Raw genomic sequence first — 25260 nt, 5'->3', positions numbered from 1 at the left:
ATATTTTATTGACAAAGTACTAACAAATAGAACTTACCTTAAATGTTTAAAAATAACCTAGAAAAGCCATAAATTAACCACCACAGATGGACACAAAAGATGCATTGAGGAAATAATTAAAAAGATAATTCTATAAAAATTTTATGAACATTTTATATATATGTATTTAAATTATATTTTACTGGAGAATATAACATGTACACACATGCATGTAAGTATAATAATAGCAGGGAGAAGAGAAAATTCGACCTTAGGGGCATCAAGGAAAGCTTCTTGGAGAAAGTTACCACTGACATAAACAAATGATTTGTGGAAATTATATATGAGAAGAAAGTTCATTCCTAGCATGATGAAACACACAGAGCTGAACTATATCTGAAAAATCAAGCCAAGTACATTGTCAGCTAAGTTTTGTATTATTTTTTCCCCTTCTAGGCCTACCATTTAAGCAGGATCACTATTGTGCCATTCAAATGAAATTTAATTGTTGTTGACAGCTGAGAGGTACTTTTTTTTTTTTTTTTTTGTGATGAGGGCCCCAAAGAGATAATATGGAATGATGGAAAATAAGATCCTCTCTTTCTCTTGGGAAGGGGTGGGGTAGAAAGAGTTCTTATTTCATATATTTATAAATATAAAGGTAGAGGAAGCCTCACAGACCATCTAGTCTAATTTACCCATCAGAAAGCTGAGGCCTAGAAGGGCTAAATGACTTCCGCAATGTCAATGACAGTAAGCATCAGAGGTAAGACTTAAAACAAAAGCTATCTGACTGAGAAGCTATTGGTAACAAAAAGTAGAAACTCAAGAACATTCCTTCACGATGATAAATGCACATTGCAAGAATTATTACTTATTATTATTGTCAGGTTTTTAAAAATTACCTCTAAATTTTAAAGCATTGATAAAAAAATTTGCTCATGGTACAGAATTTTTTCCACAGGTGCAGGCGGTCATTACTCTTTTAGAACAAAATATATTTAGGATAGAATGAAATTACAGTTCATTTGTGGTTTGTTTGTCTGAAATCCTTACTAGATTGAGGTACCATTTGTAATATCGCATTTAATTTTTTTCTCATGTCTTTGAAACATTTTTGTTCCACCAGAATAATTTTAGAGATGTAATACTTTTCTAATATTTTCCATTTGTTCCTTCCAATATTTTGTATTTAAAATCACCAAAAATTATTATTAAAAATTTATGTGAAGTAAAAGTTCATTCTGTCCTTGTCAGATAAAGCCTACATGCCCCCATATTTTTGACAATTCTACCTCCTTTTTTATATTAATTATGCATATTTTGCAAGCTAACATGGCCCTGATTAACCTGACATTGCCGCCCCACCTTTTTTTTTTCAAAGTCCTTTGTTTTCTTAGAATATTTTGTTTATCTGTTCCTTGGGGAAGTAAGAACTGAAATATTTTCAAAAGGAAAAAAAATTACATTTGGTCTAATGCCAGGGGCTAAAGCATGCAGCAGGCTGGAGCAAAGTCTAAACGATTTGCACCCTCAGTTCAGTAAAGCATTCTGCCACGCATCCACAACATGCAGTAGAACCTGACTGAAGTCAGGTGCCTATTGGCAAATGACTGAGAAAGACAGCCCACATACCTGTTGTTGAAACAAAAAATTACACTGAAAAGAATTTATTGTCCCCAAGCAACACAAATGAATTTTTTAAATGAATAATATAAAATCTTAATGAGATGATTGATTTATACATTAACTGTGGTGCATCCAATAGTCATTGATTTCAGGGCAAAGGAGAGAGAAAAATAATAGGGCCTGCCTCTGGGTATTTTTTACAACTCTGATTTATTGGCTCTTGCAAGAAATTTTCAAATTTTGCATATTACTACAATCCTCCTTTTGATTTTTTTATTACATAACCAAGTAAAATTTAGGAGTCACATACCAACCCCTCACCATTTTCAATGGAAGATTTGATGGAGGAGACATTCCAGATATGGTTTACTTTTAAACAGTCATAGATAAAAATGTTACATATATAAAACATTTTAACATGTGTATATCTTATTTTCCAAGACAAATGTAAGCAAATTTAATATTCCTTTTTTCACTTTCAAATCTATGTTCAAATTCTCTGAACACAAAATCTTTCACTTTGTTCTATAGAAAGGTTGTTTTTTTTCACTGCAAAGATAATGTCCATATTTTAGCTAATGTAATTTAATTTAAGTGAAAAGGCATGTTTATGAAGTATCATGATAATATTTTTGCTTTATGTTGTTTAAAAGGAATGGCCTCAACTTTGCCACGTGCCTATAAACTGAGATAAGAAGAAGTGGTAAAAAGTAAAGAGATGTGATAAGAATTGATTTTAAGTTCTGTCTTATATTCATAACCTATACTCATACAAGAACTGAATAGGCAGAAAATATGGCTGAATGAGCAAGTGCCCCACCACCCATCCCCATCCTGAATACTGGCAAAAGCTACTGATAATCACATGCACAGCTGAAATTGTACTTTAAGCAAAAAGCCTTCCTTATATGTCTAGGTTCTTTCTCCATGTGTGGCAGTCCAATCAGTCAAAACAAATCATTTGTTGGACTGAATTGCCAAAAACAACTAAATATTAAACCTGTTTAAAAACTCTTAATATTCAGGGTAATGTACCATCATTATTGTTTGGTTTGTTGACTCAAAATAAATGTACCCAGACTCTTCTGAATTAATTGACTGTAAATATTTTCCCTTTGCATTGGGTCTATGAGTAGGCAGAGGAAACTTTTAATATAGTTAGATAGAATATAAGTTGGGTCAGGAATGCCTGAATTTTAATCCTGACTCAGTCACTTAGTAGGTATGTGACCCTGGAATAAGTCACTAGGATTTTAATAGTACTATGCCACTCTCTCCTCCAGAGACATCTGGGTCCAGTGGAAAGATATAGATAAGGACAACTGGTGACTACCCCGGATGCAATGGGTCCTCCTATTGCATTTTAGCTGTAATACAGTATGTATGTGTGTGTATACACACACACACACACACACACACACATACACACACACACATACACACATATAAATAAACAAAATTTATAAATATATAAAATATGCATATATATGTAAAATATATATTTTATATAAAGTATATATATATATTATGTATATATAGTATATATGTAAAAGCTCTATAGATGTCAGTTATTATTTTACTGAGTGACAGCAAATAAGGATTTGTTTTATTGCAAAGAAACTATCCCCCCCCAACAAGAAAACATAAACCAAGGTGAAAAGCAAATGTTTTAATGGTAAAACTCACATCATCCATATCTGTGTATGGCAGTTAATTCATTCTCAAAGGATTTATTACTTGTATTTACACATGACTCTAAGAAATATTTTTTTTTTACAGATTTAATATTCCAGAAAAATATTGGGGAGGGGCTGAGAGGAAGGAGACAGTTATTTAAAAATAAAGGTAAAATTTACTCAATTTGCCAAGCCAAGTAAGAAATACGTTATTTACAAACTTGTGAATAAAAATATTTTATGGAGGTCTATCTGTAGGAAAAGGAGAACTCTTTTGCTCTCATGCTCTCACTCTTATTCTAGCTATAGTTTTTCCTTTATCTCTAAAGCCAGTTGTCTCTATTTACTACTCCATGCTGCACATTATAAATGCATGTATACATGCATGCACATGTGTACTAAATACTATTTGTATTTGTATATGTGTATGCAAATATCCTGCACATATACATATATTTATATGCATCTCTATACATGTGCTTGTGTTCTCACACCTTTGACATATTGCTATGTGGTATGTGAGGTTATTTACCTGTACAAGCAGATGAAGTTAAATGCATAAAATATGTATTCTTTAACCACTTTTTTAAATGATATAGATAGGAAACATATGGTACCTCAAAAATTAGTTCAGGTTTTTATTACCTTATTAAATCATGTCTGAGTATGTTGTATAAAAATGCATGTGTGTGTATATATATATATATATGTATGCGTGTATATGTATATGTATATGTATATAGAAGTGTGTGGTGTATATGTGTGTATATTTCTGAAATAAACAAATTGCATGTAACATTTGAGAGGTTTTTTTGTGCAATCCTTATTCATGTTCATTGGTGAATATTGAAATATTTGTTTTTGTTGATAGTTGTTAAGTTTGCAATAAAAAAATAAAAGTGTTGCCCATTTATTTGCTTGAATGATTTTCACCAGGACATCTTATTACCTCTTTGAGATTCAGTGCTTTCATCTTCTACTTTTTAGACACAGAGCAACTTTATATAAACTGGGCTGGACCTATAATCAGACTTCCATTCAAATCCATTACCAAGGGCAAGTCACTTAACTCCTTTGAATTGCCCTTTCCTCATCATTAAAATGGAGATAATAATATGTCTATTAATTATCTTACAGGGTTGTTGGGAGGATCAAATAGTAAAGGACTTTGCAACCTTTGAAGACCTAAAGAAATATAAATTATTGTTATCATCCTGCAATGGAAGGACACTAACATTATTCTCTATGAGAGGTTGTTAATCCCTTAGAGCCAAAGCAGGAAACATATTTAGACACATCTAGACATATAAATATATAAATGTGTATATAATTTTAAATGCATTAAATGAAATACATAGATCACAAAAGAAACCAATATATTAAAATATAGTTATCAAAATAATTGTTGTGAGGCAGCTAGGTGATGCAATGGATAGAGCACTGGCCCTGGAGTCAGGAGGACCTGAGTTCAGATATACTCTCAGACCAGACTTATATTGCCACTTCCTTCTCCATTGTGCCAGTCACCATTTTATAGATGAGGAACTGAGTCAAAAAAAGGTTAAGTGACTTACCCAGAGTCATACAGCTAGTACATGTCTGAAGCTAGATTTGAACTTGAATCTTCCTGACTCCAAGCCTAGTTTTCTATCCACTGCACCACCTAGCTGCCCAAATATGTCAAAATATATTCATACACAAATATAGAGATAAACATAGCGATACATTAATATTTATTTGCATATAATATGCATTGTTTATTTTATTCCAATATAATTGATTTCCCATTTATAACATTATTCTGAGAAAGAATCTGTAGGTTTCACCAGAACTGTGAAATAGGTCCACAATATGAAAAAAGGCTCAGAATCCTTCTCTTCAGTTCACTCTTTGAGTCCTTATTTCTAAATGTATAGTGAAGACAGCAGATCCTTTCTCATCATTTACAGTGACTCTTCAGTACTGGCAGGTTAAAATTAATATTCCTGAAGCTCAGCTATGGATATGAGCATAAGGCCAAGTGAAAATTACATTTCTCTATGATGCTGATGTTGCCCACATCTCTGTTTTCACATTCTCAGAACAGAGATTAGAAAATAAAGGCAGTTGTTTTGGAAATTATAGTGTGTAGTTGTTAGGGAATTCAAATATTGGTTTTTTTTGCAAACTATGTCTAGTGATGATGACCACTTTTAATACCTTTTTGTCTCTTTTTAATGTTAATATTAAATTTGCAGATCTAATATGCCACAATTATCTCTGTAGATAGTCTTAAAAGAGACTGAATAGAGAACCTATTGGTGGCCCCAAATTGTAAAATTATACATGATTGTATATATATTTTCTTATAAGGTAACTCCTAGAACACCCCACAACGTATAAAGACAAAGTGGTTCATATCCTCTGTTGTGCAGAAATACCAGGACATTCTATTTGGTGCTAGTTCAGCAGACTAATTGATTAATGCTTTTGTTCCAGTTGTCCCTTTGTTTCTAAAACAAAGTCCTGATACCTCCCTTCCCTATCTCTACTTGTAATTCCTTCAAATGTATATGTATATGTGTGTACACACACATATGCATGTTTATAATGTTACATCAATTTAAGAAAACAATCTGAATAAAACAAAAAATGATCATAATTTACACATTTTCTTTTTTTTTTTTTATTATTGTTGGGTTTGTTTGTTTGTTTTGGCTAGGCAATGGGGTTAAGTGACTTGCCCAGGGTCACACAACTAGTAAGTGTTATGTGTCTTGAGGCCAGATTTGAATTCAGGTTCTCCTGAATTCAGGGCCAATGCTCTATCCACTGCACCACCTAGCTGCCCCTACACATTTTCTTTATCAATATAGTACAACATTAGAATTTATTGAGCTCTTATCTGCTCACTAATATAGAAACATCTATTTTTAAACAGACCTGGTCTGTTCTGGGAGCTTATAGTGTAAATCTATGACAATGTCTCTATGCCAGAATGCTATACAGTGCTGCCTGTTCATTGTCAATGTTAAAATAAAATAATAATACCAACAGTAACAAAAAAAGTGGAGCTGGAAAAAGATATATAGGACAACTGAAATGACTGAAGGGATGGGACAAAGTAGAGCTACTATAAAAAACAAACAAACAAACAAACAGGTTTTTAAAAAGAATTCTATTCTGTAGAAAGACCAAGAGCTAATAGAATCAACATGTATAAATTTATGGAAGTTATGAATTGTGTTCATCAATGCCTGTATTATTAGAACTGGGACTATCCTTTGAATTCCCAGAAAGTGTAATTTAGGACAAGTAATGTGAATAATGGAAAGAATTAAATTACATATAGAGATTGTTAACCCAAGAAATTGTGTAGGAAACATGTATAAATGCCTCAATTCAATTCATTTCTTTTCACTTTTTTTAATGGTAGTTTTTATTTATTTTTTTGTTTTCAACATTTACTTCCACAAAATTTTGAGTTCCAAGTTTTCACCCCATCTCACCCCTCCCCCCACCCCAAGATGGCATGCATTCTAAATACCCCTTCCCCTAGTCTGCCTTCCCTTCTATCTCTCCCCCTTTTCTCTTATCCCCTTCCCCTTCAATTTTCCTACAGGGCAGGATGGATTTCTGTACCCCATTTCCTGTATTTCTTATTTCCCAGTTGTATGTGAAAACATTTATTTTATTTTATTTCCCAGTTGTATGTGAAAACATGTGTTTTTAAAACTTTGGGTTCCAAATTTTCTCCCTTCCTCCCTCCTCACCCACCCTCAATGATAAGGCAAGCAACTAAATATAGGTTATATATGTGCAGTTATGCAAAATGCTTCTATAGTAGACATGCTGTGAAAAACTAATTCTGTTTCCCTTAATCCTATCCCACCCAACCATTTATTCTATTCTTTCTTTTAACCCTGTCCCTCCTCAGAAGTATTTGCTTCTGATTACTCCCTTTCCCAATCTGCCCTCCTCTCTATCATTCCCCTACTCTCTTGTCCCCTACCGCCCCCATTTTCCTGTAGGGTGAGACAGATTTCCACACCCAATTGAGTGTGTATGTTATTCCCTCCTTAAGTCAAATCCTATGACAATAAGATTCACTCATTCCCTCTCACCTTCCCCCATTTCCCCTCCACTCTAAAAGCCTTTTCTTTTGTTTTTTTTTTTTTTGTGGGATAATTTACCCTGTTCTACCTCTCCCTTTCTCCTTCTCCTAGTATAATCTTCTCTCACCCCTTAATTTTATTCTCCAGATATGACCCCTTCATTTTCAACTCACCCTGTGCCCTCTGTCTGTCTGTCTATCTATCTATCTATCTATCTATCTATCTATCTATATCTATATATATGGCATATAATTTTTCCCCTCCAACTACCCTAATACTGACAAAGGTCTCATGAGTTATAAATATCATCTTTCCATGCAGGAATATAAAAAGTTCAACTTTAATAAGTCTCATGATTTTCTCTTTCCAGTTTACCTCTTCATGTTCCACTCGAGTCTTGTATTTGAAAATCAAATTTTCTATTCAACTCTGGTCTTTTCATCAAGAATGGTTGAAAGTCCTCTATTTCACTGAATTACCATTTTTCCCCCTGCAGGATTATACTCAGTTTTGCTGGGTAGGTGATTCTTGGTTGTAATCCTATCTCCTTTGCTCTGTGGAATATTATATTCCATGCCCTGTGGTCCCTTAATGTAGAAGCAGCTAAATCTTGTGTTATCCTGATTGTGTTTCCACAATACTTGTATTGTTTCTTTCTGGCTGCTTGTAATATTTTCTCCTTGACCTGGGAACTCTGGAATTTGGCTACAATATTCCTAGGAGTTTTCCTTTGGGGATCTCTTTCAGGAGGAGATTGGTGGATTCTTTCAGTTTCTATTTTGCCCTCTGATTCTAGAATGTTAGGGCAGTTTTCCTGGATAATTTCTTGAAAGATTATGTCTAGGCTCTGTTTTTGATCATGGCTTTCAGATAGTCCAATAATTTTTAAATTCTCTCTCCTGGATCTGTTTTCCAGGTCAGTTGTTTTTCCAGTGAGATGTTTAACATTGTTTTCTAATTTTTCATTCTTTTGGATTTGTTTTACAGTGTCTTGATTTCTCATAAAGTCACTAGCTTCCAATTGCTGTATTCTAATTTTTAAGGAAGTATTTTCTTCAGTAATCTTTTGGACTTCCTTTTCCATTTGGCCAATTTTGCTTTTTAGGGCATTCTTCTCCTCATTGGCTTTTTGGACCTCTTTTGCCATTTGGGTTAGGCTATTTTTGAAGGTGTTATTTTCTTCAGTATTTTTTTGGGTCTCCTTCAGCAACCTGTTGACTTGTTTTTCATGATTTTCTTGCATCACTCTCAGTTTTTCCTCTACGTCTCTTGTTTCTCAGAATCCCTTTTGAGCTCTTCCAAGGCCTGGGACTGATTCATATTTTTCTTGGAGGCTTTGGATGTAGGAGCTTTGGCTTTGTTGTCTTCTTCTGGTTGTATGTTTTGATCTTCTTTGTCACCAAAGTAAGATTATATAATCTGACTCTTTTTGCACTGCTTACTCATGATCCCAACCAATTACTTGAGTTTTAAACTCTTTGTTAAGATAAATGTGAAGAGTGTACTGTCCCAAGCTTTGGGGGTTTGTACAGCTGTTTTCAGAGATACTTCTAGGGACCTGTAAATTTTCAGTTCTTCCAAGGAGGTATGATATGGGGCGAGGTCTTTCCTCTCTACAGCCACAACAAGCTTCACCACACCAGCGTTCCTCCTAGCCCCAGAACTGCCGCTCAGAACTGTGACCCAGATCCAAGCACAGAGATTCCTGCCTCAGCACCAGAAAAGAGATCCTTGCAATCCCCCTCTGCTCAGTCACTCGATTCCCCCTCAGTCTGTGGGCCCGAAGCTTAACAGTCGCTGCCCCAGACTGCGCTCTAGACTTGTGGCTGAGACCTAGCTCCTCTCTAACCACAGTCACAGACTTTTCCCGCTGACCTTCCACGTTGTCTTTGGCATTCCTGGGTTGAGAAGTCTGGAAACTGCCACAGCTGCCCGCGATTCAGTCCTCTGAGGCCTGCTCTAGGGTCACTGTCGTCTTCACGCCCACACAGAACTGTGCTCCTCTCCCCGCCCAGCGCGATATACCTTTCCTATCAACCATCCCGGCTGTCTTTGGCTGTAAATTTGTTTCACTCTGTCTTTTTGTTGGTTCTGCTGCTTTAGAATTTGTTTAGTGCCATTTTTTTTTTAGGTATTTGGAGGGCTTTGGGAGAGAGCTCAAGACAGTCACTGTTTTCCCTTTGCCATCTTGGCTCCCCCCCCCAATTCAATTCAATATTCAGTTATTTAATACTTCCTTTTCCTTTTTCTTCTCATCCTGTTCTTCTTCCCCCTCCTTTTTTCCCTTCTTCTTCCTCTTACTTCTCCTCTTTATCTTTCTTTTCCTCTTCCCTTTCCTCTTCCTCTTCCCCATTTTCTTTTCTCCTCTTTTGTCCCAATTTTCTCTCTCCTTTCTCTTTTCTCCCTACTCCTCCTTTTCCCTTGCCTGCCTCTTCCTCTTCTTTCTCCCTCTTCCTCACCCTCAGTGTCATTCAAGGTAGAGAGGGTTTAGTGGGAAAGGCTTACCTAACTGAAGAACATAGAGAAGTTGCTATAGAGCCTTCTTTTGGAGTAGGTTGAGCTACTGTGTTCCCTACAATGGGACAATCTGTCTCACTACTGATCTTTGTTAGATAGGTACTCTTGAGCTTCTCTCTATGCCACTATCAAACTTTTACCCTTCCACTTCCTTGTATATCATATTGGCAGCAAAAATGCTCCTTTAATCCCCCTTTCTTGACAATAGAGAATATTCATGTTTACAGAAATGTTGGAGAAATGAAATGGGAGTAAATGAGGAAGGAGAAATGGTGCTCGTGGCTATTCAAAAAATTAGAAGAGAGCACTGATCCACACACCTCCAATTTTATCTAGAACTTGATGATATAATCACCAAATACTCTGGCCACCAGCTTGTTAGAGAACACATTAGCTATTTTATTTTGGTTTCCTTCCTCTTTACCAAATAGCAACTAACTTTGGTTTCTAGATGTGTGATTGAATCTTTTGACTCATATCACCTTATTAAGTAAATACGTCTATAAATATAGAAAATTAAAAACTTTTGTTACAAAAAATGCTTAACAGATAAAGACTACATAATTACACAAATGTGTCAAAATATTGAATACATAAAGTATAGTTGTTAACAATTTTCACTATAAAAAGCATTTAACTGTGTCCAAATTGATTGAATAAAAGACAGTTTGGTGGTACATAGTATACACCTAGCAGTTATGTGCTAAAAACCAGTGTCTCAATTTCTGTAAATTGTATCTAGTTTTTAAATGCAGGCTTATGCCCCAAATATGTTTACCTCATCTTTGGTCACATCACTGCCTATACTGTATAATGGTAATTTGTTCACACACAAATGATTCTCTTTGAATAACTTTATTATTTTAATATCACATAGCAATGTACATAGTTTTGCATGTGGAAATCATAAAGTTGACAGTTTTAATTTCTTTAAGTCAAATAAGCAATAAATCAGACACCATTTTATAGCTACCACAATAAAATGCGACTTTTATGTTTTTAAAATATATTACATTTCTAATTAAAATATATTTAAGTGGAAACATTGCAAAGAGCCAGTATTTTCTATTTTTAAGCATTAGTATAAAGTTCCTTGACTTAAATATTATTCTTATTTAATGGAAAATTGTTTCTGTCTGATTTTGCCAAACCCTTTAGAAGTGGTCTGATTGGGGATCTGCAGAAAGAATGGAATCATGAAAATTTAATCTTTCTTTCTAAGTCAGTACCAAATACAAAGTAATTTAAAAGAAAGAAAGAAAAACCAAAAAGAAGTTATGTTCTCCCAATTGGAGTTAGTTACTATTTGTATGTATACAAACTGTTCATTTTTTACTGAATTATTTTTACTATTATTTTCCCAGATGTAATTTAAATGGGATCCTAATCAGTCAATAAGTATGTATTAAATGCTTACTATATGCCAAATATGGTGCTTAATATTATATATTCAGTGAAAAGTTTAAAAAAGCAACTTCTGCCATCAAAAGTCATCCATAACAATAAGGGAGACTGCATATAAATTGTGAGGGATTGTCTGGTGTTAGCTACTGCCAAGTGCCGGTTGTGGCAACATGGGACGGGAACTGGGTATTAGGAAGTAACTGGGGTTCATGCTCCCGAGGCAGGGGCTGTGCTAGGCGGAGTTGTGGTGTACTGGGATGGGATCTGGATTCGGAGAGGTAACCGGAGCTTATGCTCCCGAGACTGGAGCGGTGCTATGTGGAGCTATGACAAACTGGAGAAGAAACAAGGTACAAGGAAGTAGCCGGAGCACGTACTCCTGAGGCAGGGACTGTGCCACTTGGGAGGGGGACGGCAGAGAACAAGCTCTGTCTGTCTAGCCTCCTTCTTTAGGTACCACACTGACCCCAGACGCCTCCTTCCTGTGACCAAACCTGACTTCCTGAGTCACGTATGCTCCCTAGGTGTAGCACTGACCCCAGACACCTCCCCCCAGTATCTGGACCCGACTTCCTGCGTCACGTACATTCTCCTTTGTCTATGCACTGATCCCTCACGCCTCCTTCCAAATATCTAGGCCTCCTTCCAAATATCTAGGCCCCACTTCCTGTGCCATGTATGCTCCCTTTGTCTGGGCACCATGCTAGACATCCCCTTCTGATATTTGATCCTCGACGAGTCACTATGGGCGGGCTGAGGAGAAGGGATGAAGAAGGTACTAAAAAGAACTGCAGGGATGAGGGGCGGAGTCGGCTTTTGCTCCTGCTCGTGCGCGTATACTTTCCTGCCTGGCCTTGCTGTGATGATCATTGAATAAAGTTCAGGTTTTTGCACCCCCTGGTCGGCTTGTCTCTGGTAATTCTGGGTGGCCTCTGAAGACTGGTGAGTATGACCCTGGTTGGCTGATCTGGCTGAAAGAGGGTGCGCGGTTTGGACCGGCACAATAAATAAAGCAAATATGAGAGATATAGAAATTATATAGAAGGTAATATGAGGTCACTGGAGATGGAATGGGGTTGACACGATCAGACCTATGCTCTACAAAAAAATCACCTTGTAAATGAAGGATGAATTAAAATGGTTAGAGAGTTGATACAGGGGAGTCAGGGAAAAGGCTATTGCAAGAGTCCATGTGAAGGATGAAGAGGCCTTGAATTAGGGTTGTGTCTGTGTGAGCAGCATAAAGGGGATGTATGTAGGAAATGGTGTGAAGGTAGAACTGACCAGTTTTGGCAATAGATCAGAGGAGTAAGAGTGTGATGTTGAAGTAGATAGCAAAAGGTGCAGACCTGGGTGACTAGAAGGATGGTGATATACTCAACAGTACTAGGGAGAATAGAAAGAAAGCAGGGTTTGTTTGTTTTTTTGGGGGGTGGGGGAATCAAATTATGTTTTGGATATGTTGAGTTTGAAATGTCTACAGGATATATAGTTTGAGATGTGTGATTATAGCTCCAGAAAGATTATTGGTCTAAATATATAGATTTGGGAATCACCTCCATAAAGCTGATAACTAAAATCGTGGAAGCATATCAGATCACCAATGACAGTGTTATAGCATGAAAAGAGAAGAGATTCAAGGACAGAGCATTGAGAGATATTTCTGGTGAGTGGGCATGGCATGAATGAAGATACTGCAAAAGAAACTCAGTAGGAACAGTCTGTGGGGGGAACCACAAGAGAGCTGTGTTATGAGCATCTACAGAAGAGAGACTATAGAGGAATGGGTATCAGAAAATATATCCTTGGGATAGACACTAGTGATGGTCCTGACACCATGGAATTTCTAGGACTGCAGTGACATGTGGGGCAACAATGAACTATGTACATGCTAATTCATTGAGATGCTCAGAACTTCAATCCAACAATAAAAAAAAATGAGAAATGTATTGACTCTGTTTCCTTTTTAACCACATAATTAGAAGTTGGTGGGTAGATGATGATACTTCTTCTTAGTATCAGAATCCAGGGTAGCCCCAAGAAGTTGATGCCATTTTAGGATAGCCCACGGTGTTTACTGACGTCTAGAGAGTATAATGATGAAATCTTAAGAGGGTAACATGGTACTATAGAAAGAATGATAAATTTGGAGTATTCTTATTCAAAGCCTGTCTCTGCCACTTTCTTCTAGTATGATTATGGGCAGATCATTTGATTTCTCTGGACATTAATTTCCTCATCTGAAAAGTGAGAGAGTTTTCCTAAAGGTCCTTTAAAGTTCCTTCCATCTGTAGGTCTTAAAATCTTATTTTCCAAAAGCTTGTATTTCTTGAATGAATTCTACTCTTATCTAAAAGATATAAGGAGCAAAACAGTAGTTTGTGACACATTGATTTGACTTTGGCACCAGTGAAGTTCAGCGGGCTTTCATGGTTTACCCATCGCAATATGATGGTAAACAGTGAGTAAAAAGATGATGACCCAGAAGGTAACAAATTTACATAAAGTTAAACAAGCAAAAATGCCTCTATAGAAATTGAAAACATTTCAACTAGACCTAAATAAAGGTTCTATCTCTTTGACTGACTTCTTGTTTAAAAAAATATCATTATATCAATCTTACAATTCCATGAATTCAGATATACACAATGAAATGTAATCTTAGGCAAAAAAATTAGAAGACAATGATTGTAACTAGCTTCATGTCCATACTTAAGGGGAAAATGTTTGATTCATTTGTTATTTATATAAATTTTTGTTATGGTGTAGCTTGAAGGAAATGGAAGAACAACAGGTATTGGACAGAGAAAGCACATTTAAATCACAGTTCCTCAAATGACCAAATCTATAATGAGGTAGAAGGTGGTGAAAAACAAAAGGCAGAGAGTTTAGTCCCTTTGATGGATACAAGTTTCCTTACTTCATAAGAATATTTTCTATACTTACTGATAGCATTGGAGCAGATCCAGTTTCCTAGGTTTTGTGTGTGTGTATGTGTGTGTGTGCGTCTAAAACCCATAGTAACAATTGAGTTTACTTCATGTCACAGCTCAAAGAACCTCATAGTCTACTTCTAGAAAAAATGTTATTGCAATGCATAATTCAAAATTGTTAGACCTTGGTTATGCAATGCATGCTCTGTTATGTGTCCCTCCAACTATTATAAATCAGGTTGCCATTTATTTGATGTTAATTTTGTATTAAAATACCTTTAAAATAAAATTTAATCTTTTATATATATGAGAATATGTACATATACATACAATATATATGAATACATAAATATATGTGCATATGCACACATGTGTACACATGTATTAATATATGGAAACAAGAGGAGGCATTTTCTTTCTTTCTTTCTTTCTTTCTTTTGTCTAGGCAATAGGGTTAAGTGACTTGCCCAGGGTCACAGAGCTACTAAGTGTTATGTGTCTGAGGCTGGATTTGAACTCAGCTCCTCCACAATCCAGGGCCAGTGACCTATCCACTGTGCTACCTACCTGCCCCTAGGGGAGACATTTTCAAAATCCTATTTTCATCTACTTGCCTTAATCTATAGCCTAGTGTAATAAAAAGAATAGTAGACTTGAAATAAGAGACTTGGATCGAAGTATCGACTTTACCAATACAGGTATGGGAACTTGAGCAGATCACTAATAAAATGTACATATTGCCTAGGTCACAAAGTTGTTAAGAAGTTTAAATTAGATGTTTTACATAAGGAGGATTGTTAGTTATAAAACTATAGATTTATGATAAATGGATGAAAAATACCTATAGACCAGTCGATGTATTTGAATGGAGGGCAAATTGAGTTAGTCTCTAATGTGTCTACATTTGTTGTGAACTGGAATTGAGAAAGTGAATATGGCCCAGAATTACAAACGATAAGATTGCTAGATTGTATTTAGGAATCCATGGAGTATATTCAGTGATCCCAAGTTGCTCCCTGAAACAAAATTCAAGTTGTTGCTATCAATATTGCCCCAATAGTGATATAAATCTACATAGCATAGAATATTGTGAACTCTGAAGAATCATAATTTCATATGGCTTAAAGGGCGATGGAAAGATCCATAATGCAAATAAGAAAGCTTTAGTGTGGAAGATATCATTGAGAAAATGTATGATTAGGAAAAAGAGAGCTAGTCATAAGGGATATCAATGAGATAACTTGAAAAAAAACCTATGGGGAGGCCTCTAGCAATCATATCAATTGTTTGAGAATTTATTGGGAGGCTTGGGCTAGAATATACAGGAAAAGAAGACCTAGGTGGTTTTCTATTTACACCACTGGTGGAGCACCCACATGTATGAGATCAGGAAGTCACTGTAATATTGAAGTCATATGTATTTTGTGTGACTCCAAAACTAAAGTTATCACATCTAAAGTATACCTTGTAGATCTACTTTTTAAAGCAAAACAGGGTATAATCATGCCTTTAAAGATAGAATCATAACCTTATCTCCAAACAACCTTGGAATTATCCTAGGTGATTTCCTATTTGATTTTAGAAATTATTCTCACTAAATTCACTGCATTATTTAGAAATTCTTCCCATGATGAACATGATGAAATAATAATGTTAAATAAAGATGCATATTGTGAATAATTAATATGGTATATTATGCAGATAAACTCTGATTTACACTAAAATCCATAATTTATCCAGGTCAAATGATTATTTAGCAATCCCAGATTTTAAGTACAAAATACTCTCCAACTTTGTAAGCCTATCACTTAGGTTTTCCCAGGAGCAATCTCCAAGAGCACAAAAGAAGCATAAAAAGGACCTTATTAATATATAAAATGTTATACTAGAACTAAGCAATAGTTGCTAATAGCGGGAAGGGAGGATGTGTAATATAGTGCCACAGTGATTTTAAAATGATTTTAAAGTGATTTGTCAAGTATTGTTTAAATAAGCTTGCCTGTAATCCCTTCTACTGGGGATCCTGAGGCTGAGAAGTCTCTTGAGCTGAGGAGTACTGAGATTCAGTGAGTTAAGCCAATTAGGTTTCTTCACCAAGTTCAGTAACAATATGGCAGGCCTCCAAGAATAGGGTGATTGAAGCACCTCATTATCTTGGGAGGGGAAGCAAATAAGCCAAGGTCAGAAAATGGACCTGGTCACCCTCCAGGGGTCAAAGTGGGATAGTTCCAGGAATAGCCTTTCTGTACCCAACATGGGCAAAATAGGGAGACCTTGTCTTTTAAAAAATCAAAATAAAACAAAAACTTAGAACCACTGGGCAGATTATGATCTAAAGTATTAAATGATTAACAGGCAGATGTTGGCATCAAACAAAGGTGCTGTGCTTTTCTGGTTTTTGTGATATGAGTTCAATCAGATGAAAATCAAGTGGGGAAATGTACATTAGGAGCCTGCATAGAAAAGCTGTCCGCAATCAGTTACAGTTGACTGTAACAAAAATTAGTTTCCAGGGATCAAAGAAATGAACAACTGACCATTGCAACCAGGATATCCCACAGTGTGTTAAATATTTATTACCAAGCCGCTCTGCCACAAACAATCAGAATCTTGGAATATATCCACTAAAATAGCTCATCAGTAATTAATTTGGCATGTCATTTTGAATAAAATTAGTAATTAATACTAGTCTGGGTGTATTATTGAACTTTTTTCATTGAAGGATTCAACCTCTCTCATTTCAAAAGCATGATGAAATATTTTACATTCTATTTAGAATAGAATCTATAAATTTTAAAAAATGCATTGTACTCACTCAATATTAAAAAGAAATCAGAGTTTGTAGGTCCTAATTTATTTGAGGTTATTTAAGATCACCATCTCTAGTTGTTTGTTTTTTCCATCCTCCATTGCTTGATAATATGAGTCTTAAAATAAGAATGGATCACACAGTTGATCCGGAACCAAAGTAAACTTTTGTTATGAACGTAGGATCAGTCAGTCTTTTCCGTGGACAATCATCAAGTTTAATGCGTTACAAATTTAACATATCTGAAAAAACTGTTTTGGTTATATGATTTTTCTTGATCATTTGAAAATAAACCCTTTTCTAAAGTTAGGAAAGGTGAAAATTATTGTGTTTCGTCTCATTTGTGAATAAGAACCTTGCCTTTGGCTCCCATGTCTTACACATGTTAAATACAAACAGAAAGCATGAGAGAGGCTAAACTCAGAGGGGTTAGAAGCCTTAGTTTAAGGAATAAAGCACTTGGGCCAACAATGAAAGTAGAGAATATCTCAATTTATTTAATAATGTTAGAGTTGTATTGGTATTTGTATAGGTGAAGGGATTGTTATTAGATGATGGGGCACGTAATGGGAACAGAAAAATAAGGTATAAAGTGAAAAAAGAATGATTATAATTAAGGGCAGAGGAGAGAGAGAGAGAGAGAGAGAGAGGGAGAGAGTTCTTATAGTATTCCTTGATGTATATGTTACTGCCATATTTCTTAAGGCAAGTTATACTCCAGTCCACTTTTTAACTTCTTCTAGTACTGGGTCTGCACTTCTCCAAGGGCTTCCCTCTTCTCTCTACCATGGCCTTAGCCTTCTTTCTTCTCTCCACTCTTTACAGCCCCTTTCTATTAACAAAGCAACATGGTTTCATTCATCAGATTCACTATTGAAATAAAGACAAGAACTAGTTTCTAAGGGAATGGAGAATCATGTATGGGATTTCAGAATTGGCCCCCTAGTGTACATGTATATTATTACTTTCACCTCTTTCTGCCTTTTTCTACTACTTTCCTATTAATTCCTTGCAACGGTATCAATTTGAACATTTCTCAAAGCAAATTTATGAATCACTTAATCTGCGAAATGGGGATGACACACCACCTATCTGAAGGGATTATTATAAGTTAAAAATGGATTGAAAATTTTCAAGTGATGTAGAATTGTGAATTGTTGCTGTTCTTACTTTCTCTCTGTGAGAACAAACTTTGGTCTTGATATGTTCCTGGCATCTCATCTGTTCTTTTCCTGGCTTTCCATCCATCTTCTAAGAAGCTTTCTCTTCCCTTCAGTGTGGGATGCTTGCTATTCACTGATCATGCAGTGCCTCTGATCTCCACATTCTCCAGGAATCATGTGGGCAGAGCAGAAATCAAAGGAGCACGTCCTTATCTACCTATATACACCAATGCTCTCATTTAACTGGCGCACTATGCTCCTTGCTCAGACTATGTGTATTGGGATCAGACCATAGATCAGAGGCACAGCAGGTGTAGCCAGACAATGTTGGTCCCTAGCGATCAGTGCTTCTAATGTGTAAGTGAGGTTCAGTGCTCACAGTAATATCTCTGATCAACCTGACTTTGTAAGTTCATTATTCTATCAAATTATTACCAAACATGGGACATACATCCCTCTCTTCTTCCTTAAACATTGTCAAACAGTCAGGGAAATCAGCTTAAATTGCCTCCTTAATATTTTTGATTTGTTTTGTCCTAGTCTGTACCTTCAGTGCTAATATGGTGCACCCAGAGAGGCAACTCCTTTTATAAAATAGGCCTATTACCTGCTGCACACTTTAGCAATCAAGAGTTGCCAGGGACATGAGGGAATTTAGTGACTTCTCCAGGATCACACATCCATTATGTTACTTGCATACTGTTCTTCTTGACTCCAACTTCATAACGAATTAACTTTTTTTTTTTTACTTCTTAACTTGTTAATCCTTGAGTTTTCTTCCCTTTATTATTCACTATTAAGGTATTAATTAGCATGATGTGAATTAGGGTGCTACTGAAGCCTCACTGCAATGGCAACAACAGAATGCAGAAAGATAGTTCATAAAGAAAAGGGATCAAAGTGGTCCAGGTACTTTTTTATTTTGTTTGTTTTTATCTATTTCATTCAACCCCCAAACATTTCTGCGCATAATAAAGGATTTAAAGATGATGATTATGGAATGATTGCCTTCCTCACCTTTGACAGTTGGAGTCCCAAGCTCCAATTAATGCTTAGCTTAAGGGCCATTCCCTATTTTGATTCTCCCTAGTTGTTACATACATACACCAGCTTCAGAAATTACTTTATATTAGCTCTGTGTACATGTTGTGTGTTTTCCACCCCAATCCAATGTAAGCTCTTTCATGGAAGGGCCTACTTTGTTCTGGACCTTTTATCTTTAATACCAAAGAGTTGTCAATTAATAATCAATCAATCAACATTTATAAAGTATCTATTCTATGCCAAGCACTGGGGATACAAAAAGGGTCAAAAGATAGTTTCTGCCCTCAAGGAGCTCACATTCTAATGGTAGAGACAACATGTGAACAAATATATATAAAGCAAGCTATGTACAGAACAAATAGGAAATAATTAATGGAGGGAAGGCACTAGAATTAAGAGGGGTTAAGGAAGGCTTCCAGTTAAAAAAAAATGACATTTTAGTAGGAACTTAAGAAATTGTTCTTATTGAATAAGAGAGGCTAGTCCTGAGATACAAGGTAGATAGTGATTGGATCACTAGGAAAAGTACAATTTGCTACAGTAGTCTAAAGGGTAAAAAATTACTTCTGTTTTGAAGGAGGAGTGAAAACTTCCTAGAGGAGATGGCTTTCAACATAAGCTTTGAGGTGGTCTGTCTACTTCGGATGTGGACAAGTGGAGTAGGAGGGAAAAGGAATTCCGGGCAAAGGAACAGTGTGAATGAAGGCTCAGAGGAAGGGAAGTAGGAGGCATATTCAGAGAATGGTTAAAATACCCTGAATTGAGGTCCTTTAAAAGCCTCCCAGATTTTCTGTCCTTTCTCAACTTGGCAAATTACATTAGAGAAATGTATATTTTTTCTTAGGAAAACTAGGCATTCTTTAGGCTTGGGAGGTACAATGGGCAAGAGAAAAGTCATCTACCACAACTCACCAGCTGAGATAAGCAAATGCCTTCTTGAGAAGTGAAATATATCTTTGGACTTCCCACTCCCCCCAAAATTGAGTTTGTATACTGAAATAAATATTTGTTTTTCTCTCTAGAAGCCTCAGTGACTTCCACTACCTGGTAATTATAAGTTTCAGTACTCGTTCAACCATAGAAACCTCTACCAGGCCCTAAGAAGATTCAAGTTCATGGCATCATTTATAAGAATTTTGATGGGGAATTAAGTGTGACATAGGTATAAATCCTGCTTTTGAATTATACTAGCTTTTTGACTGAGGATAAGCCACTTAACTTCTCATAGCCTCAGTTTCCTCATCTGGAAAATAGAGATAATATCTGTATTAAAAACCTTACAGGGTTGTAGCAAAAAGAAACACTATATATAAAAAGCATTGTGTAAAGTGATACCTAGATATCAGCTATTTATTTGTTTCAGAAATCTGCTAAACCTTTTTTTATTTAGGACAATCATAGGGACTGTAATTTCATACTGAGCTATATTTTGTTATTAAAGTTATTGAGTTCCTCAGACAATCTAACATTTTTGATTTGCTAAGGGACCTTTATTTTATCTTCTTGAGCTTTGTGTGATTAATTATACCATAATAACATTCAGATAAGGTTTTATTCCTGAGTAAGCTACTTTTCAGTGAGCTTTGTGATGTATAGATAAGCTTCCCTTGACTTATAGCACGATGTAGAAACAGAGACAAGGTAGCATCTGGGGGGGGGGGAATGTTCTCTGGGGCTTAACAGGGAGCTTGCAAAAATTTGTCAAGAGAGAACATTATCTGACTTCCAAATGAAGCTGGGAAATTCTGAATTTGTGCTGCAAAGGTGGAGTTTTATGATATGGGATAGATTTAGGAATAAAATTAATTGGGTTCTTTTTTAATTGATGGAAGAAATTATTAAGATAAAACTGTTAATGTTTTCAGTACTTTAATTGGGCTCCAGGAATACACACAAAGAAGATGGCAAGAAAATGAATTGATAAATTCAATTGTACACTAATTTATGCCTGTGAGAAGAATGGTTAAACAAGAGAATTTCTTTCATTCCGGAGTCAGGCAGAAAAAGAACGTCTGACCATAGATAAATTTTCAGATCATGTTGATTTCATGTATTATAAAGATACACACCACATTTGAAAATACTCATCTATTTAAGCAACCACATTGTTTGTGTGACCTTGAGGACATCCCAACCACCCAGTGTCTGTTTTGTCCTCTGTAAAATGAGGGGGTAGGAGAAGAAAGCCTCTGATGTTCCTGCCACCCCTGGATCTATGATCTTATTATCATTTATTTATTTCGTGGGATCATATATTGAATGTTTGAAGGGTGGCCAGCAGCCATCAAGTCAAACCCATTGATTTTACAAATAAGGATTCTAAAACCCAGAGAGTTTGTGATCACACACCTACCTGGTAAATGTCTGAAGCAGAATTTGAACTGATATCTTCCTGATGCCAAATTTACTGTCCTATCCACTGTCACACTGCTTTGCACATTAATTGATTCATTAATCTCCATCTTCCCTCCATCTCCTTCCTCCTCCCTCTCTTTCTCCCTCTCCAATCTCCTCTCTCTCCTCTCTATTTCTCCCTCTCTTCTCTCTCTGTCCCTCTGCCTCTTTCTCTCTATCTGTCTCTCTATACCTGTGATTTAGACAGTGTTCAGACCTCCTGATGTAGAAACTTTTTTCCAGCTGTGCATATCAAAGAATTATCTTCATCTTGTATTCTTATAATTTAGCCTGGTCACTGACAGTTTAAGTGATTTATTAGAAGCAGGTCTTAAGGAATTTTTAACTCCAAGACCAACCCTTTTTCCATTATGCCATGCCCCCTCTTTATTTTTTTATACTTTTAAGTTAAACAGAATTCATGAAATATGTTTGAAGAGAAGAGAAAAACTTAAATGATTTTATAATTTTCCTGTTATTTCATATCTCTTGGTACTTGTAATATGAGTACTTGTCATAGATACTGAACTATTTCCTAACTAGTGAAGATAGAATGGGAAAATAAGCAGTATTCTAATTGTAGGGTGATTGTCTAATGAGTGCATGAACTACTATTGGCTCAGGTTTAATTTAATATCTTTCATAATGGCATCGAAAAGAGAATATACCAGACAGTTATGAAATTCTCTGACAGATTTGCAAGTTTTAAAACAAGGACAGAGAAATTATGCTAAGATCTAGAGAGGTTACCATAATAGCCAGGCTGAAAAAAATGCAAATTAGCATATCGAGGAGAGAGGGATGAGAAATATAGTGGAAGCAAGACCTTGAATTTGCCACTACTAAAAGAGACCTAAAGGATGGGAAATTACTATTATGGTCGTACAAAGGGGTACTATACATCTATGATCTGATTCAGCAGTTCTCAGTCTGTAGACTGTAGGTTTACGCACTTGCAAAAATGTTCTGTGACTCAGTGGCCTTGCAAGTGCTAATGTTGTCCCATCTATGTCATTTCCTTTCTGACATTTGGTGCTATAAAAGTGTTCCATTTGTATATACTCCTCCAGGTATACACCTACCTGCTTAGCTCTGATAAAAGAGGTCTTCATGTAACTATTTGCCATTCTCTACCACTCAGTTTTTTTAAGAGTACTGGCACTGTATAAACCAAGGCTGCCTGCAGTTGTTGGGAATCTTTTCATGGACACTTGGAAAGCGCTTAAAGTGGAGAAAACACCATTGGTCAAAGGAAAGCATTTTTGCTCATATTCACACGTACACATGCATCCATATCTAACAAAATATTAATATACAAGGTCTAGGATAAGAAAGGAAAGGAATAATAATGAGGTTTAATCAGTGATTGAACCTAAGAAAGATCTGAGAAAATAATAACAATAATAATAGCTATTGTTTATGTAGTGCTGTGAACTTTGTAGAGTGATGTATATATATATATATATTATTTCCTTTGATCTTCAGAACAACCGTGGAAGTTGGTGCAATAATTATCCCCATTTCACAGATGAAGAAACTGAGGCAGGCAGAGGTTAAGTGACTTACTCAAATTGACAAAGCTAGTAAATGCATGAGGCAGGATTCAAACTCGGGTTTTCTTAATCCCAGGTCCAGTGCTCTATTCAGTGTGTCACTTTTGGGGCTAGAAAACAAGAGTTGAAGAAACAAAGAACACTGGAGAAAGAACTGCCAACCAGAAATATATTTCTCCCTAGTGTCTTCATAGAAAGCAGTATGATAAAAGAAAAAGAAACAGTCCAGTTCCCTGAGCCGCTGCTTACTATTTATCTTACCTTGGGCAAGTCACTCAACCTCTCTGAACCTCTGTGCCCTCCTCTAGAAAATGAAGGGATTCAACTAGATGCCCCCCAAAGTTCCCTTCTACCTCTAAATCTATGAGCCTGCTCTTTTCAGGTTGAATACCTACATGTCTCTGGCTTCCTGCCTCACTACTTTAGAAAAATCCATTACTTGATTGTGAAGCAATTGACTTAAATTGGCATGCAGCAGAATTTCAGCTGCAACAGCAGTGTTCTTACAAAAAGCTGGACAAGTACATCCGAGTGCAAACAATGTTTAATCTCTTATCATTTGATTACAAGGCCTTGGTGGTCATCAGAATGCACTGGGATTAAAAATACAGATTAGAGTAAGTAATAAAGTGTGCTTGAATTAACTTGCCTGTAGTAGACTCTAGCCTTAAGTCAACAGCACTATATCCTTTCTCCTAAACATCACATGAGTAATGTGGGGATTCTGAGCCGCAAAATCTAATATTTAGAGCTCAACTAAGAACATTTTCTGTCATGAAAATCTCCAGGCTCATGGCTGCCTCCATTATTCTTTGAAACTGACAGTTTTCCCAATGTGTTCAGTCCTTTCTATAGCTAGACTGCCACATGCCTATGAATGGTCAAGAGATGGCCCAGTAGGCTGATAACATTGGACTTTTATAGTCCTATGTTTTCAGTGACTTGATGATGACAGTCTTTTGGCTTCCAGCAATATGAAGGGAAATAAAGGGAAATAGTTTTATTAAAATGGTAATAGATCAGTCTGAAATTGAGTCAATGGATAGTTGAATATTTTAGAGACTAAACATAGCTTGTTTAAAAAATACTTATGTGTCTTCTGGTCATTTCATTGACTAGAAGAATTATGATTTTATGTTAATTTAAAAATCAGTTTTCTTTTTTTTTTTCTTCATGGAGATAAAATAACATTTAGCCTAATACCTCCAGACCCATGAAAGAAAGTGAAGCAGCAGGGCAGCTAGGTGGTGCAGTGATAGACCACCGGCCCTGAAGTCAGGAGGACTGTGAATTCAAATCCAGCCTCAGACCAAACACTTGACACGTATTAGCTGTGTGACCTTGGGCAAGTCACTTAACCCCAATTTCCTTAAAAAAAAAGAAGAAAAAAGAAAGTGAAGCACCTGCAAGAGTGGTACAAGAACAAAACTTTCAGTGTTTCTTCATGAGGGAGGAATGCCTTAGACATTTGGCCTCATCACTAGCCATACTGAATGTGGGATTTGAGCTGAGGTCATCCAAATATACTACCCTAGGCAAGGTAAATATATTGCTGTTCACTGCATCACACTGACTTTCTTTACTTACGAGGTAGAATGATTAGATAGGGTATTAGACATAGAGGCAGGGGGACTTAGCTTTAAATCCTGACTCTGACACTAACTAGTTGGATGCTCCTAAGGAAGTTACTTTATGTGCCTCAGATTTTTTTTAATCTATAAAATGGAGGTATTGTATTTGATGCCTTTCCTAGCAGGTCTGTTCATACTCTACATCTATGACCCTATGGACCCTATGGTCCTATGAGATGCAGTTTAATAATACAGTACCTTGGCATCTAAGAATAATTTCGTGAGGGCAGAAAGAGCACACGGCAAAAAAGCACATTCAGTTGAAATGAAGCAATATGCCTATCTGTCTTTTTCCAAGTATAAAATAGCTGCCAATTTCCCAATTATTGCCTGTACATTTACAAACCGCATCCAAAGGGCCAGAGTCACTTTGGGCTTTTCTTGTCTTATCAGACTCTTAAAACATTTAGGGAATCTTCTATAAACAAAATGGT

The sequence above is a fragment of the Vombatus ursinus genome, unplaced genomic scaffold, assembly GCF_900497805.2.
Source record: "Vombatus ursinus unplaced genomic scaffold, bare-nosed wombat genome assembly UNPS02014821.1, whole genome shotgun sequence".
Lineage (NCBI taxonomy): Eukaryota > Metazoa > Chordata > Mammalia > Diprotodontia > Vombatidae > Vombatus > Vombatus ursinus.
Note: the sequence above shows the minus strand (reverse complement) of the source record.